The 14,039-nt window shown below is 44.0% G+C and overlaps 1 long non-coding RNA gene across 1 annotated transcript; it reads right to left on the minus strand.

The window, feature by feature from the left end:
* Positions 1 to 11,388: 11,388 nt before the first annotated feature.
* LOC311422222 lies at positions 11,389 to 13,642 on the minus strand. The gene is made up of 2 exons (XR_014685234.1): positions 13,364 to 13,642; positions 11,389 to 12,135 (listed from the first exon to the last, which is right to left on the minus strand). It is a non-coding gene; the product is annotated as an uncharacterized lncRNA (long non-coding RNA).
* Between the last annotated feature and the right edge of the window lie 397 nt (positions 13,643 to 14,039).

Genomic DNA, 14,039 nt, shown 5'->3' on the forward strand with positions numbered 1-14,039 from the left:
TTACTGAGGTTTTGGGTACATAACATAAGGAAAGCACACATGCAGCTGGGGTCCTCTCTCCTCTGGCTTTCCTGAGGTGTGATAGATTCAAAAGTGAGGTGACAGAGGATATCTCAGCAGATGTGGTGCCACCTCCTGCTGGCCCAGCCCTGAGCTCCGGGAGCATCCTCACCCCATCCCTGCTCCAGGGAGATCCCTGGGGCACCTGTACCTCGTCAGAAGTGACCCACACCATGGCCAGGACCCTCTGTAGGGCCACTGGGAAAAGCATCATCATCTGCTGAGCGACTTCACCTCCTTCTTGTGGCCCTTATCTGCTGCAGAGAGAAACTCCCTTGGCTGCTTTGTAGATGGTGCTATATATAGCCCAAATGCTTATTGCCTGTGCCTGTATGGATACCTATTGTGCAGCAAAAATAAACAGCGGAAGATAATTAATCCTGGAGCCCCAGTTCCCTCATGAAAAATCAATAAAGAGTTTTCCTTGCTCTGCTTCGAGCTAAGAGAGGAGAGGAGAGTCTTCATTACAATTGACAGTCCCCCTTCCCCAGAGCAAAAAGGCTTTCCTTTACATCCAGCGGAGAAAACGCAGTGCTTTGCACCTGCCTGATGCTGTTGCCATGGCAGTCAAAATTTGCACTTAGGTTGGGGACCGCGAGGCCCCGGTGGCACAGACGGAGCACACGCAGCATCTGCTGGGGCCAGGCCCAGGCCTTCTCCTCGCTGCTTCCCCACCCAAAAGATGGGTGTCTGAAGTTTTTAAACAGTTCTGGCATTAGCCTTGATTGAGTGGGTGAAGCTGGCTTGTGCAGGTCATGCATGGGCTGCTTATTGTGGCAGCCCCTCTGGGTTTTTGGGCTGGAAGAGCTGAGCCTGCCTTAGGGACCCCACAAGTCTGGGATGCTGCGCTGCCCCATGCCCCTGTGGGGCTGCAAAAGCCTATTGTCTCTGAGAACCGGACTCAGGGGTTGGTGTTATCCAGCTGTAGACATTTTAAAGCATTCACCATCTTCCTAAGTGCCTTTGCATGTTCCTAAGCCTTCCTGAGGCCCCCTCATAGGCAGTCCGAACCACCCCAAGGCACCCAGGGCCTACGCAACCATGAATGCAGTAAGGCACAAGCAGTCTACCCCACCTACCACGCTTCCAAAACGTCCCAAACAAATGCACATTTGGGCTGAGGGATTCGATGCCAGATTTAATTCCGGAATGACTTTTCATTGTTCAGACACAATTAGCAAACCAGGGAGTGTGTGTGGTGTAATGAGCACCCAGAGCTCACTCCTGGCTCAGCTGCTAATCAGTTATGAGAGCACTGTGTATGAGGGTATGACAGATTGACCTTAATCAGTGATCAGGGCTCCATCCTGCCAGGCATTGCATACATCAAGAAGGCAAGACTTGCCCCGGAGAGGAATCCCTGTTTGCCATTTTATTTGTGGCAAGCACAGAGAACTGTAATGTTGTGAGAGGTTCAGGCCACAACTGCACAGTGCTGTGCTTACACTGGAAAAGAGTAAAATCGTGCAAAATGCTGTTCTTGTTAAAAGATAATTTCATATTGCAAATAAACCACTAAAGCTTGGAGAAATGCTATTTGTGAGACATTTCTTTAGGAGTGACTGTTTCTGAAATTAAATACAAGCAGTCTCTGAAGCAGCAAGTTGCAGTATGCAGTCTCTAGGACCTCTAGAACTAGACTATGGAAAAAAAACTTCTGCTTTAAACTACTTACCCCTAACTTTGCTAGCCTCTAATTATTTGAGAAGGGAGTCATCTCATTTAATGTCAATGTCTACATCTCTTTTAGCCCGGTCATTTCAGATATTCTTTCTGGGTTTGCTTTGCAGCTACTGGAGAGATAGAGGTGTCCCTTGGACATCACTACTCTCATCTCAAAGTAGAATCTACCTTACATCTGATGAACCCAGCAGATGCCTGTTCCCCTCCCTCTTTCTCAGGTTGAGCCTGGACCCATGGCTGGAGATAGGGACAGCCTGAACTGGGCATTTCTGAGCTGGGCTGCCACAGGTCTCACTGCCCAGGCCAACAGAGAAGTATCATGATAGACATGCAGGCAAGACTGAAACCCAGGTGGGACCATGGGGTTTCTCTGCAGAGATGTCAAGTTTGCAGCAGACCAAATAAGAGTTTTGTCTGTATAATTATAAAAAGATTGAAACCCTTATTGCTGGGCAGAAGGATAGCACACACAATGGCTGAAGGAAGAGTCTTCCCTGCTCACTTTTAATTTTGTATTTCAATCAAGCAAGCCACAAAGAATTTGAATTAGCTCCCACAAAATTCCATGGGAGCAGGGCTGAACCAGGGGTTAGTGTTAATAAAGGATCGTTCGAGACTCTGGCTCCCATGGGGACTGCAGTGGGAGCGGCACTTGTGAACCCTCACAGGTACGGTGGATGCCCTGACATCGGTGTGGGTCACAGGTGGGGACAGACAGTTGGGCTTGGTCACCAGTGCAGACTAAAAGGGGCAGACAGGCCATCAGTGCATGTGCAAGTGAGCCAAGAGAGGGACGTGGATTTTTTAAAAAGCATCTGACCCTCTGCCCCCCCGATGCAAGTATGGCTTACACTTCACCTTCCATCCATACACCGCTTTCCCTTCAAAACGAACATATTGTACTCTGCAGAGGCGGACAATTTGCTGAATTTCATTTCACTCCTTCAATCTGCTTAATGAATAACAATGAGTTTGAAGGTTTCACTGGGTTCCAGCAATGAGCTGAAAATTGCTTTAACAAGTTTTCAGACCTCACTTGGTTTTTGGTCCTGCCTGGATTGCCTGCCTCTTGTCTGTCCTTGCATGACTTACTTCTATGCCACCAAACTAAACCGGCCCCTCAATTTTTCCTTAAAAATCAGTAAAAAAACATTCAAACATATTCTTCAAAGAGACTTAGAATGCTGAAAGTTACTGCGTGGACAGATTTCACTCTTCTGGTAGTTGATATGACTCATTTCTGAATTGGATAATTGCTATACGGCAGTGAATTCATCACTTCAAAACAAAAAGAGATGTGGGTGTGTTTATGTGTGTGTGTAGGGCATTAGTGTGTACCAGCTATCAAAAAAAGTGTATATTTTCAGTCTACTATTGACTCTGACTCTTATCCAAATTTAAGTGGAGACCCTCTGTTTTAGAATTAGTTTAGGAGGCAAGTAATGCCCAGTCAGATGTTGATGGTCTTTTCAAGCCTTTCCACCATTCATCCTGGGCAGGTGAGCTCTGTGTCTGTTTCTGGACAGGAAAGAATAAAGGTGCCTACAGAAAGGACCTGATGTACATGGCTAGATGCATGACTGTAGTGAAGACTGTTTGCGGTAGAAAAGCTCTCACTCCTTCAAGGCTGGTTGTGGTCTCCAGGCTGACTCTGCATTGACATAGGATCAGGGTAAAGGTGGAAATGGATTCTAAATCATCCCAGTTGTGATTCCTGTGATTTCTGGTTATCCTGTCATTTAAATATGCTTAGATAATTTGACAAGTTAAAATACAGAAATTCATAGCATTTTTAGTTTATAGATTCTAGCAAATAGTTACTTAGGACTAAATTCCTGAGTGAATCAGGACCAGGCTGTATCAGATCTCTCCAGTGGCACGGGCCAGCTGCACAACCAACTTAATGACTGGTAAAGTGGAGACAGAGGGGAGGGCCTCCAGCCTGGGCATTTTCCATGGGGTGCAGGAAATAGAAAGGTCTGAAGATCAGAGGTATACTAGTCCACCCACACTGAAGACCCAGGCTTCTCCTGAGTCAATCTAAATCCTAGCAATTGTAAGTGAGGCCCACTGAACTTGAATTCTTCAGAGACAAGCTCCAATTTCTTGAATCTTTTTCAAATCTTGGAAAGACTGTAGAACTGGAAAATTTCAGAACTGGTCTGGCCAAGACCATGAACAGCATTTTGAAGTTAACCTTGTTTGCAGCAGCAATTTGGACTAGGTGACCTCTAGAAGTCCCCTTCAACCTAAATTTTCCAGTCAATCCATCTTTTTCTCTTGGAATTCTCCCCAGATGGTTTCTATCTTTTCTGAAATACTGTGTCTGTACTGAGACATTGAACTACAGCCGAGCTTTCAACAAAAGCTGTTTTGGGTGCTTTAGATGCCTGTTCATACACCTCAGCATTGCCTTCACATATAACAGTTCTGCCTCACATTCAGCCTGTGATGGCTGTATCATAACCCATGCATCCTTCCCTGCACAGCTCTTACTGAGGTTTTGCCCACCCTATAGGTCTCTAGTTGATTATTCTTGTATACCTGAATAAACTTGTATTTATCTCACCGAGTTTTATGCTGCCTTTTTTTTTTTTTTTCAACCTACATCTCCTGTTTGTTGAGATAATTTTGAATTCTAACCCTGTCGTTTGATGTACTTTCACATCAAAGTCCTCACAAAGCTTGGTATTTACAGATTAAATAACCAGGAGGTTATTAAACACTTCCTGATCTCTCTCTCTGTTGCATCTACTTCTTACAAATAAGCCACAGAGGAAACATGAGAGACCAAAGGAAGATATTATTTTGCTATTGGATACTACTTCTGAGCTATATTTTTACTGAGAAAAACAAACTCCTTGATTATGGCCACCCCCAAACAGAGGCAGCACCATGCTCCAGGTCATCAGGCGGTTGAAGTCCTACCAGGGTGAAGGGTCACTTCCTGAACCGAGCCAGCTAACACACTTGAGACACATATTCCCCATCTTCTGTTGAGCTGCTGCCTTCCTTTAGAGAGCCACACTGCCAATCACCTCACGTTGCAGGGTGTCTAAGCCATCTCTGCATCCCAGGCTCATGGCTTCTTGTACCATCACATCCCCTAATTTCTTACTTCACCCATGTAGAAGAGCATCTGCAAATCCATTTCACATTAACCAGTGTGTGGCTCACAGTCAGAGGGGCCAGCTGTGCTAAGCTTTTTTTTGACTGCTCTTTTGATGGTTCTAAGAGTACTCTGCTCTTGCTGTTATTCTAATATTACAGAGCCCCCAAGATGACACAGAGCATTTGTTAAGTGAACAGGATTTGCTCCACACTGATAGCACTCTCTGGGCACGCAGCTCTGAAGATAAGTGCTTTTGCCACACACAGATGTCAAGCCCTGTAAGACTACCATGAGCCAGACCTGCAAATGTCACCAGTCTGTTAGTCTGGGGGCGGGGGGAAGCTTGCATGATTTATCTTCACTTTGCTGAAAATGTGAGAAGTATTTCTTTATAAAGAACTCTCAGACTTTTAGTCACCACTGTTGGCTCCAGCTCTTCCCATCTGAACAGCTGGGCCAAATGAGGCAAGAAGTCCTGAGAGCAGACCCGGAACCTTAGCCTTGCCAGGAGACCTGAAGGTTACACCACCTCTGCACAAAGCGCTCTTTTGGAGAATACAAATGAATCTGCCAAAGACCTGTACCGTGCCAGTGAGTAAGGACAGCTTTCTGTTCATAGTCAGCTCTTCATCTGGTGTGGTGATGGGTCAAGAAGAAGCAGTTTACCTCCAGGGTCATGCCACCCCATTCTCCCAGTGTTGGTTGGGGATTTCTGCACCAAACACTCCCAGAATCAAGAAACTTCTTAGTTGTTGCACCCCATGTATGTTCATGAAGGTATTTTTTTGTACAGGTGCAGCACAAAAATGAGTATGTGTTGCTGGACATAAGATGGACTGTTGAGGAGGGCAACACGGGTATTTATACACCTTGGTGCAGCTTCTCCAAAAATCAGATAAGCTACTTGTGGCTGAGGGACAGCTGTCTGTACAAATAATGTTTTGTAACTAAACAATTAAATAAAAATAAATAAAATTAAAACAACAACAACAACAATATTGTTTACAGTGCTCTGGACGCACTAGCAGGGTCCCTATTCTCTTGCCATTTCTTCCCTTTTCCTGAGTTGGCCAGGAGAAAAAGCTAGGGGGACATTTTTTTCCCAACACACCCTATCTGCAGAGGTCTGAAAGGGCAGTTCACATCAGAGAAGATCCTGGTGTAGATCAGAGCCAGCTTCTGCTCTGGACCAATGGACCTCCTGATTGCTCTCATGTCCTGTTTTCCCTTTGATCCTCTGCCAACCTGTAGTTCTTCCAGATACGGTCTTCCACCAAGCTAATTCCACTGCAAAATAACAGTCAGATTATTCCTGTTCTCACAGACTCCATTGTGTTATCAGCAATAGGCCAACCTTCAAATATCTTTGTAATAGAAAGACATGTAACACCTACTTCTGCATTAGCTCAGTTCACCAGTTTGTGTATCCAAGTACAGACTTAGATGTTCAAACACCAGACCCCACAAAACCTTTATGTGGAAACTGTGATGCACAAACCTACACGACTAATGTCAGGTGTATTTTTTACTGAGAAATCACACGTTTTCCGTCAGAGATAAGAGCTCTTTGAATAACTGATAGGGTAGATTTAACACTCTGTGTTTAAAAGAGGAGGTGATGTGGACAAGTACAAATTCTGCTTTTCATGCCTGAGCCAGCTGCAAGGCTTTTTGTGGATGGCTTTCAGCATAAAGCCTCCAGAGGTTATCTCTGCATTGCTGGACTGGTGTGTACCACAGCCCGTGTCCATACCTGTACCCTTACTGAGAACTTTTTTGGGGGGATTCAGCTCATCTAATGTACTCATAATTGTAGGTGTCTTCATCTGAACTAATCACTCCGGGCTCCCTTTATAATCAATGGAACGAAATAGGCAATTTTAGGCTGTGACTCATTTGACATATCTTAGACATCTACTTAAGGATGAAGTGAATCATGCTTTAGAGCTGTTCTTTTTTCTTTTTCTATTTTTTTTTTTTTTTCCTCCCAAGGCAGCCAGGAATACTAAATAGGGCAGAGATACCTACAATGTAGGCATCTGTATCTGGTCAGGTAAATCTTATTCTTTCCTTCCACACTGGAGCTCCTTCTCCTTTTGCCTGAGAATACATCCAGATCACAGCAGCTCCTCTTAGCCTCTGAATCTTAACCTTTTTCCACAGGTTTTTCATACACCCAATTTGCAGTCTGGTCACTGCTTTGCTCTGACTCTACATGACGTATTCACTGGTGACTCCTCCTAAAGTGATCCCACAAGACACTTTTTCTACAACTTCTCATCCTTTTGCAGACCTTCCCTTCCTCTACTGCTAGGGAGGTAGGCAGGGCATCACAACATCTCCTATGCCTTGTGACCATCAGCAGTCTGCCAGAAGCACTTGTATTTGCCTAGAAATGCCTTCTACTCCTACTTTGATTCTACCTCCATGTTTTCATGATGTTCATCTGACAGCGAGTTAGGTGGCAGTGGAGCACGCTCCCACCCTCAGTCTGAATAGGAAGAATACAACACACTTTCAGGAGCAGAAGCTGTGTTTCCAAAGCACTTTCTGCATGAAACCTATCCCAGGTGAGCCCTGCAGAAAGGACAAGTAGCATTCTTGTGGAGATCTTATTTATTGGCACCTGCGAGAGTGCATAAGAGGGGCCTGTGTGTGCCATTAGTGTTCCCAGCACAAGTTGAGAACCCCGTTTTCTTGAACCTTGCTAGAATTTCAGGTATATCTGTAATGCTGATAACACACAGGTATATTACACCTAGAACACCATTGCCAAATTCCCTTGGCAGGTCCTCAGCTGGTGGTTTGCATCACTACATTGCTCAGCCAGGTACCAGAAGGTAACTGGGTTCCAGTTAGCAGTAACCCCTTGTTATTGCACTGATGTAGTGTTAGGGTGATAGCCGCTTGGGGCAAGCTCATGTTGCAGATCCGTAGGAATTTGTTTCCTCCTCAGAAGTTCTGGAGCCAGACTACAACCCCATCATGGTGTGTGAACGTTCTTGCTCCTGAAAAGCTGCTTTGCTGATGGAGTAAAGAGGTAATCACAGCATGCATCATGCTGTGCAACTGCGTGGTATCCTCTGCTTCTGAAGATCCCTGAGGATTCCTGCAAGTCCTAAAGTGTTTCTCTTCCCATTAGACTCTCTGTATGAGGGCTTTAGCTGCAATGGGGAAGCTGTGTGGTTTCACCTTGCAATGAGACACCTAATCACAGAGTGCAGAGGGCTGTCGAGCCATCACTCTAAAGCCAGGCAACAATTTCCATCTTTCAGAGCTGCAGAGAGCAGAAGGCAGTATCCATTGCTGCCATGCCAACTGCCGTGCGGAGAGATCATCCCTCATGCTTAGGAAGGCTCTGCTTTTACATCCACTGCACAAGGGTGCCTGCGATAGCTCCCCAGGCTGCACACCGATCCCACATGCTGGGAAGTGGAAAGGTCTGGCCCAAGCCATAAATTGATTCGGTCTGGATGGAAAAGGGACAATCACACAGGCTGAGCCAGAGAAATGCTGTGCTGCTAGACAGCTTCATTTGCTGAAATGGCAAAATTATACGATGCAGGAAAACATGGAGTGGGATGCATACTCCAATAGGTGCATGAGGGACGTGGGATCACAAGGTTCAATAACCTAACTGGGATTTTTCACTCTAATACCGTGTCGGAGCTGACATCCTTTTCTAATCTTCCAGTCACTTCCCATATTTCTTGCTACTTGTTTAAATTGTTTAAAAAGATCGAAGCAGCTATGGTCATAAACACTTTTGGAGAAAAGGGAAGAATAAAAACAGGGGGACAGATTGCAGTCTATTGCCAGTTTCAGAAAAAAAAAAAAAAAAAAGAAAGAAAAAACAGCAGTTCTATCACCGAAAGGGAATCTGCAGTGCAATATTAAAAGATAAATTTCTTCGAGAAAGAAATTACTCTAAGAGGAATGAATACTCTATTGCATATGTGAGATTGGTGTTCATCCAGGAGGAAAAAAAAAAAAAAGAAGGAAAAAAAAAAGGACCTTTTATAAGGTCATATGAAACATTCTGAGCATTAGAAAAAGTTGCCCATTTACATTCCACATTTTTTTATTCTTTTAAGTATATTCTAGTGCAGAGAATGGCTAAGAGAAATCATTTAACAGAATTACTTTTCTCTTTGGTTTGTACACTACATATAGGCAAAGCTGTAGTTCTGCTATCTGCTAAATCTGAGCAGTATTTAACTACAAAAGCAGACCAGCTGAAACAGTCTCCTTCATGGGGGAAGAGACAATTCATTGAAAAAGTGGTAGATCCTCAAAAAAGGGCTAAATTCTGAAAAATACTTACCATTCTGGCACTGAACCAGTATAGCCCCTAGTTGAAAACTGTGGACCTAACTGTGTCTGTACTGCCAAGTACTCACTTAGGCATGATGCAAGAGCAGAACACCCCAGATTTTGCAAGACACAGGCTCAAATGGGAAGAAGAAACAGCTTGAGTATGGCTTCTGAGGATGACAGAGGTTTATGAAATGCTAAGACAGCTGGTGAGGTTAAAAAGGTGTCCTCAAGAGGTACCCAATTTATGGGCAATCAGTGTGTGAGCCAGACATTTTTTTTTAATGGATAATGACTGGTAAGGTAGCTCTATTCCAAACAGCTGGTATCCTGTTCTTCATCTTTAGATATAGGATGATAGCAATTAAAGTTAATCCTATTATATATGCTACTTGGAAGATCTGTGAGCCAACAAGATTGCCTGGCACTTGCTGAATTTTTTTTTTTTTTTTTTTTTTTGGTGGATGGGTCATGATTTTCCTTATTTTCTTTTAAACATTTACACTTTGAATTTTTCACATGCTAGCAGATTTTTGATGTTTTCCTCTGATTTTCCATAATTGGAACTTTAAAATTCTCTGTTGTTTTATTCTGTAAAACCAGAATGATAACCACAAAAGATTATAGGACTATCCCATGTCCACAGAAGTATGTCTGATTTCTTTCTGTCAATTTCATTAGTCACTGGGGTAAGATGTTCTTGGTGACCATTGAATACTTATTGCCTAGGAACATATAAAAATGACAATTTTGGGTCAGACCTTCTTGGACAGCAAATATTCTCCAAGACAGGCTAAGCCCAGATACCTTGGAAGAACAACCAGGACATACAGGACTCTTCACCTCATCTACAGTCACTCATAGCTGAGGGACTTTCCACAAGGATGCTTCCCATCATGGTTCCTCAGCTGCCAGTCCTCTATGGAGGACATGGCTCAGGACTGCCCTGCGGCTAGCAATCCTCTGAGGAGCTAATACCAGAAGTTTTTGGGAGGACTCTTCTATCTAATTTATCTTTGAAAGGTAATACTTTTTCTAAAAAGAAAGCCAGGAGTCACTGAAGCTTGTGGATCAGAACAGACCCATGTTTCTACGGGGCAGTCATGCTGGAGAAAATTGGACAGGACTAAATCTGGCTTTTGTTTCTTGCTACACATCAGTCTGTCAGCCAGGGAGTCATCGGCTGCTCAAAGCTGAGCAGCTGTGATGTCTGGAGCTGCTTTTGGGACCCCCTTTTCCCATGCTCAGGATTGACGAAAGCCACTAATGCGTGCTGGGCTGCAAGCGCGTGCAGAGGTTTCCTGCATCACTTCCCCACTGGGAGCTGGGGACGTAGCTCCTGGCCAGCCTTGTGCATGGTGCTGCATGCACCAGAGGATATGGTGGCTGCCATAGCATCGTTTTCCCCCCAAAACGATTGTCAGGCTCTTTCGGGGAAGGCAGGGGACACACGGAAACAGCCCATGAGCTGTGGGCTGCCAGCTGGACCACAGTGAATAGAGACTTATATTGCCCATGAGCACACACAAAGAGGCCATCCTGCCTTCCGTGGAAAACAGCAGAACGATAATTCCCTTGTTTCCTAATAAGGAGATTTTACAGTGAACTTTAGTTTAGCCAATTTTTGTCGCACATTGCAATTTAATTGTTTTCTTCTCTTAATTAAGTTCATCTGCCAGGATTTTCTCAGAGAACTGTATCTAAAAGCTCTTTTGCTGACTGCAAACACTTGTCTCTGAGAACATTTGTCCCTAGTTTTTTTTTTCTTTTCTCTGTTTGTAATTGTTGATGAGAGTTGTCACAGGTTTAGGACAGCACTTCTGGTTCTTCTAAGGAAGGCTTTGAAATATATAACTGGATAATGATATTAGGACTTCCCACAACCACCCCTCTCTCTCTCCCCAGCAAACAAACAAACAAAAAAGCACGACAACAACAGACCAGGAGTGAATAATGATTTGCTGAGCTTCATAATCACCACCTTAGTGAACCTGAACCCAAATTCCCTAACTAGAGATGATTTATCATCTTGCAGCAAAATCATCCAAGACTTGGCTTGGTGTGGTTGCAAGGGAAAATGCCACAGCTTTGACATGTCTCTGATTTTGTTGTGCTTACACAGTTAATTTTTAAAAGGCAAAACAGATGCTACTTTGAGAAAATTTATGTAAAGGAATTACAGGAAAAAGATGGTCGCTGACTGAACTAGAACAAAAGGAACAGTATACAGAAACAACTTTTTGGACTAGAAGTCCAAATACACTAAAAGTATGTATCAGCTAACATCACTTTCCTTGGAAGAAATATAGAGATAAGAAGGATAACTTACAGCAGTAAATTTTGGGGAGAAAGGTTTTGAGAAGCCACCTCAGTAACTTTATTTTCAAGATTTTTCAAGGAAAAGAGAATCTTCTATTTCAAAAAAAGAAAAGCAAACCCACTAGGTCCCAAATTATATTTGGTGCTTTAACACGTACTGCTATGAGTTACAGCACACGTGCTCCTGCCCGCGTATTTCAGTATTTATATCGATCACCTCTCATTTTCCTTTTCCTGGGTCATGAAGAATTATCTGTACCTGTCTGGCTTCAGGAGAACTGCTGTCATTATTTATAAAAAGTCTGTATTTTCCTTGTATTTACCTTTACAAATTATAGGCAGATGAAACCCAACATAAAGGACAGCAATGTAATTGCTACAGTGCAATTTCTTGGTCCGTGTCCAGCAGGAGCAGCCTGCTTCTGGAGAACCAGGTCCAAATTTCCATTAAAAGCTTCCAATAAATACATAAATGGTTCCAGATATGCGGGGTAGCAAAAGAGCTCTAATCCTGAACATCTGGGAGGCAGTTCCCCAGCGATCCTAAACCAATCGTCCCCAAATCACAAGGCAAAGCCGATCTCTCACCAAGGTCTGATCTTCAGGCGCCTCACTAGGGTACTGCAGCCCTCCGAGTTCACCTTATCCTGTGGGGCATGAGGAAGCAGAACAACCAGGTGAGCGTTTTCCAGCCATGTTGTGCTGGAGAAGCCTTTTCACTTCCCTGCACATGTGTTTAGCCTCATAAACAGTGTGGGAATTGTGGACATAATGACTATCTACATACTTGTACTGTGCTTGGTGAAATGGGTGGCCCACTTTGATCTTAAAAGTAGTGGGCAACAGGGTTGGGAGAGAATAAACAAGTAGCCAGAAGGTGATGGCTAAGGATGAGTTCATCTCCCATCTAGTCAATCCAGCTCATCTATAGAAAATGGAAATATTTTTTTAATGTGTACATACATTGCTAGGCAAGCAAGCAGCCTCATAGTTCAAGGGCCAAGTGCAGTCCTGCAGTAATCAGTTATGCTGGCAGAGGGAAGGGGAGGGAAGAGAAGGGAAGGGAAGGGAAGGGAGGGGAAGGGAAGGGAAGGGAAGGGAAGGGAAGGGAAGGGAAGGGAAGGGAAGGGAAGGGAAGGGAAGGGAAGGGAAGGGAAGGGAAGGGAAGGGAAGGGAAGGGAAGGGAAGGGAAGGGAAGGGAAGGGAAGGGAAGGGAAGGGAAGGGAAGGGAAGGGAAGGGAAGGGAAGGGAAGGGAAGGGAAGGGAAGGGAAGGGAAGGGAAGGGAAGGGAAGGGAAGGGAAGGGAAAGGGAGATATATCCATTTAGAAAGAATGAATTTCCTCCGCAGAATGAAAAGAGTTGCTAGTGTGCAGGAAATGATACTGTCCTTGTACCTTAAGAAACCACAGTCCCAATAAGTCTCTGAAGAGAACTCCAGAAAATCAAAAAAGCAAGTGTCAGACATGCTCTTTTAAGGAGATTATTTTTCCAATCGATCTTTTACACAGAGGAAAACTGATTCTGTCCCATCTCAATCAGAGTTTGTTACAAGATTTGCCATTTTTCTAGTCTTCAGTGAACAGAATAATAGTTTGCTTTTTGCTTCACCTTGGAGCAAAACACTGAAACCTAGAATTATTGCTGCCAAACAGATGGGGATATTTCTCATGAAGATAAAAAAGCAAAGACCTAACAAATGAAGAACATTTGGAAAGAGAAGGTTAAAGCAGGCTCTGCTGCACTGTTTGGCATTGCTATTTTAGCAGTGTACATAGTTTTATGAACTATTATATATATTTTTTTATGTTTCAGATGCTGCAAAGCCTCAGAAGGGAAGAGTGAATGTTGCTCAGTGCTCATCACAGAGGACCTACCTGGTGTGGGTGCTGTCTGGTCACAAATCTGTTCTTGTCCATTATTTTAGGTCTCCTGCAGCTCTGTCTTGGCCAAAAGGGTGCTTTACCTCCAGCCTTTCTCTGTGGCTTCAGCACCCCTCTTCCTTAGGTCTCTGCTGGGACCAGCCCGTCCATCCCAGAAACCATCCTGAGGCTGGGATGCAGCCAGCACAGGAGCCTGGCCTCATCTTGGCTTTCCCCCCTATATCTATATTGTAAGAAATGGCAGTGGATAATGTCACTAGTGACCTTGTGCTTGTGGTCAGGGGCTGCAACTCCTGCAATTGTACAAAATTCAGGAACAGAGGGTAAGGGGTGGGGTCCCAGGACTGCCTGTGTAGTACAGCTGCACCATTTAGTTCCAGCTATGCTCTGGGTGCCTGCTCAGAAGTTCTACCTAGCTCTCTGGCTTGGCACATCTTCTCATCTTCTCATGGAAATGAATTGTCTGACTCTCAGTGGTGGCAGTCTCTGTTACATAAATTAACCATTTTTTATTCAGTGGCTGAACAAAGAGTCTCCACAAAGGAAATTGAGTAATTGGTTTTTTGTGTGTGTGTGTCTGTGTTCGTTTGTTTTTAAGCTGAAAAGATATTTCATTCACTCAATTTCTAGTCAATTGAAGATTTTCTTTCAAAATTAATATACAGACAAT

The sequence above is a fragment of the Aythya ferina genome, assembly GCF_964211825.1.
Source record: "Aythya ferina genome assembly, chromosome: 1".
NCBI classification, from domain to species: domain Eukaryota; kingdom Metazoa; phylum Chordata; class Aves; order Anseriformes; family Anatidae; genus Aythya; species Aythya ferina.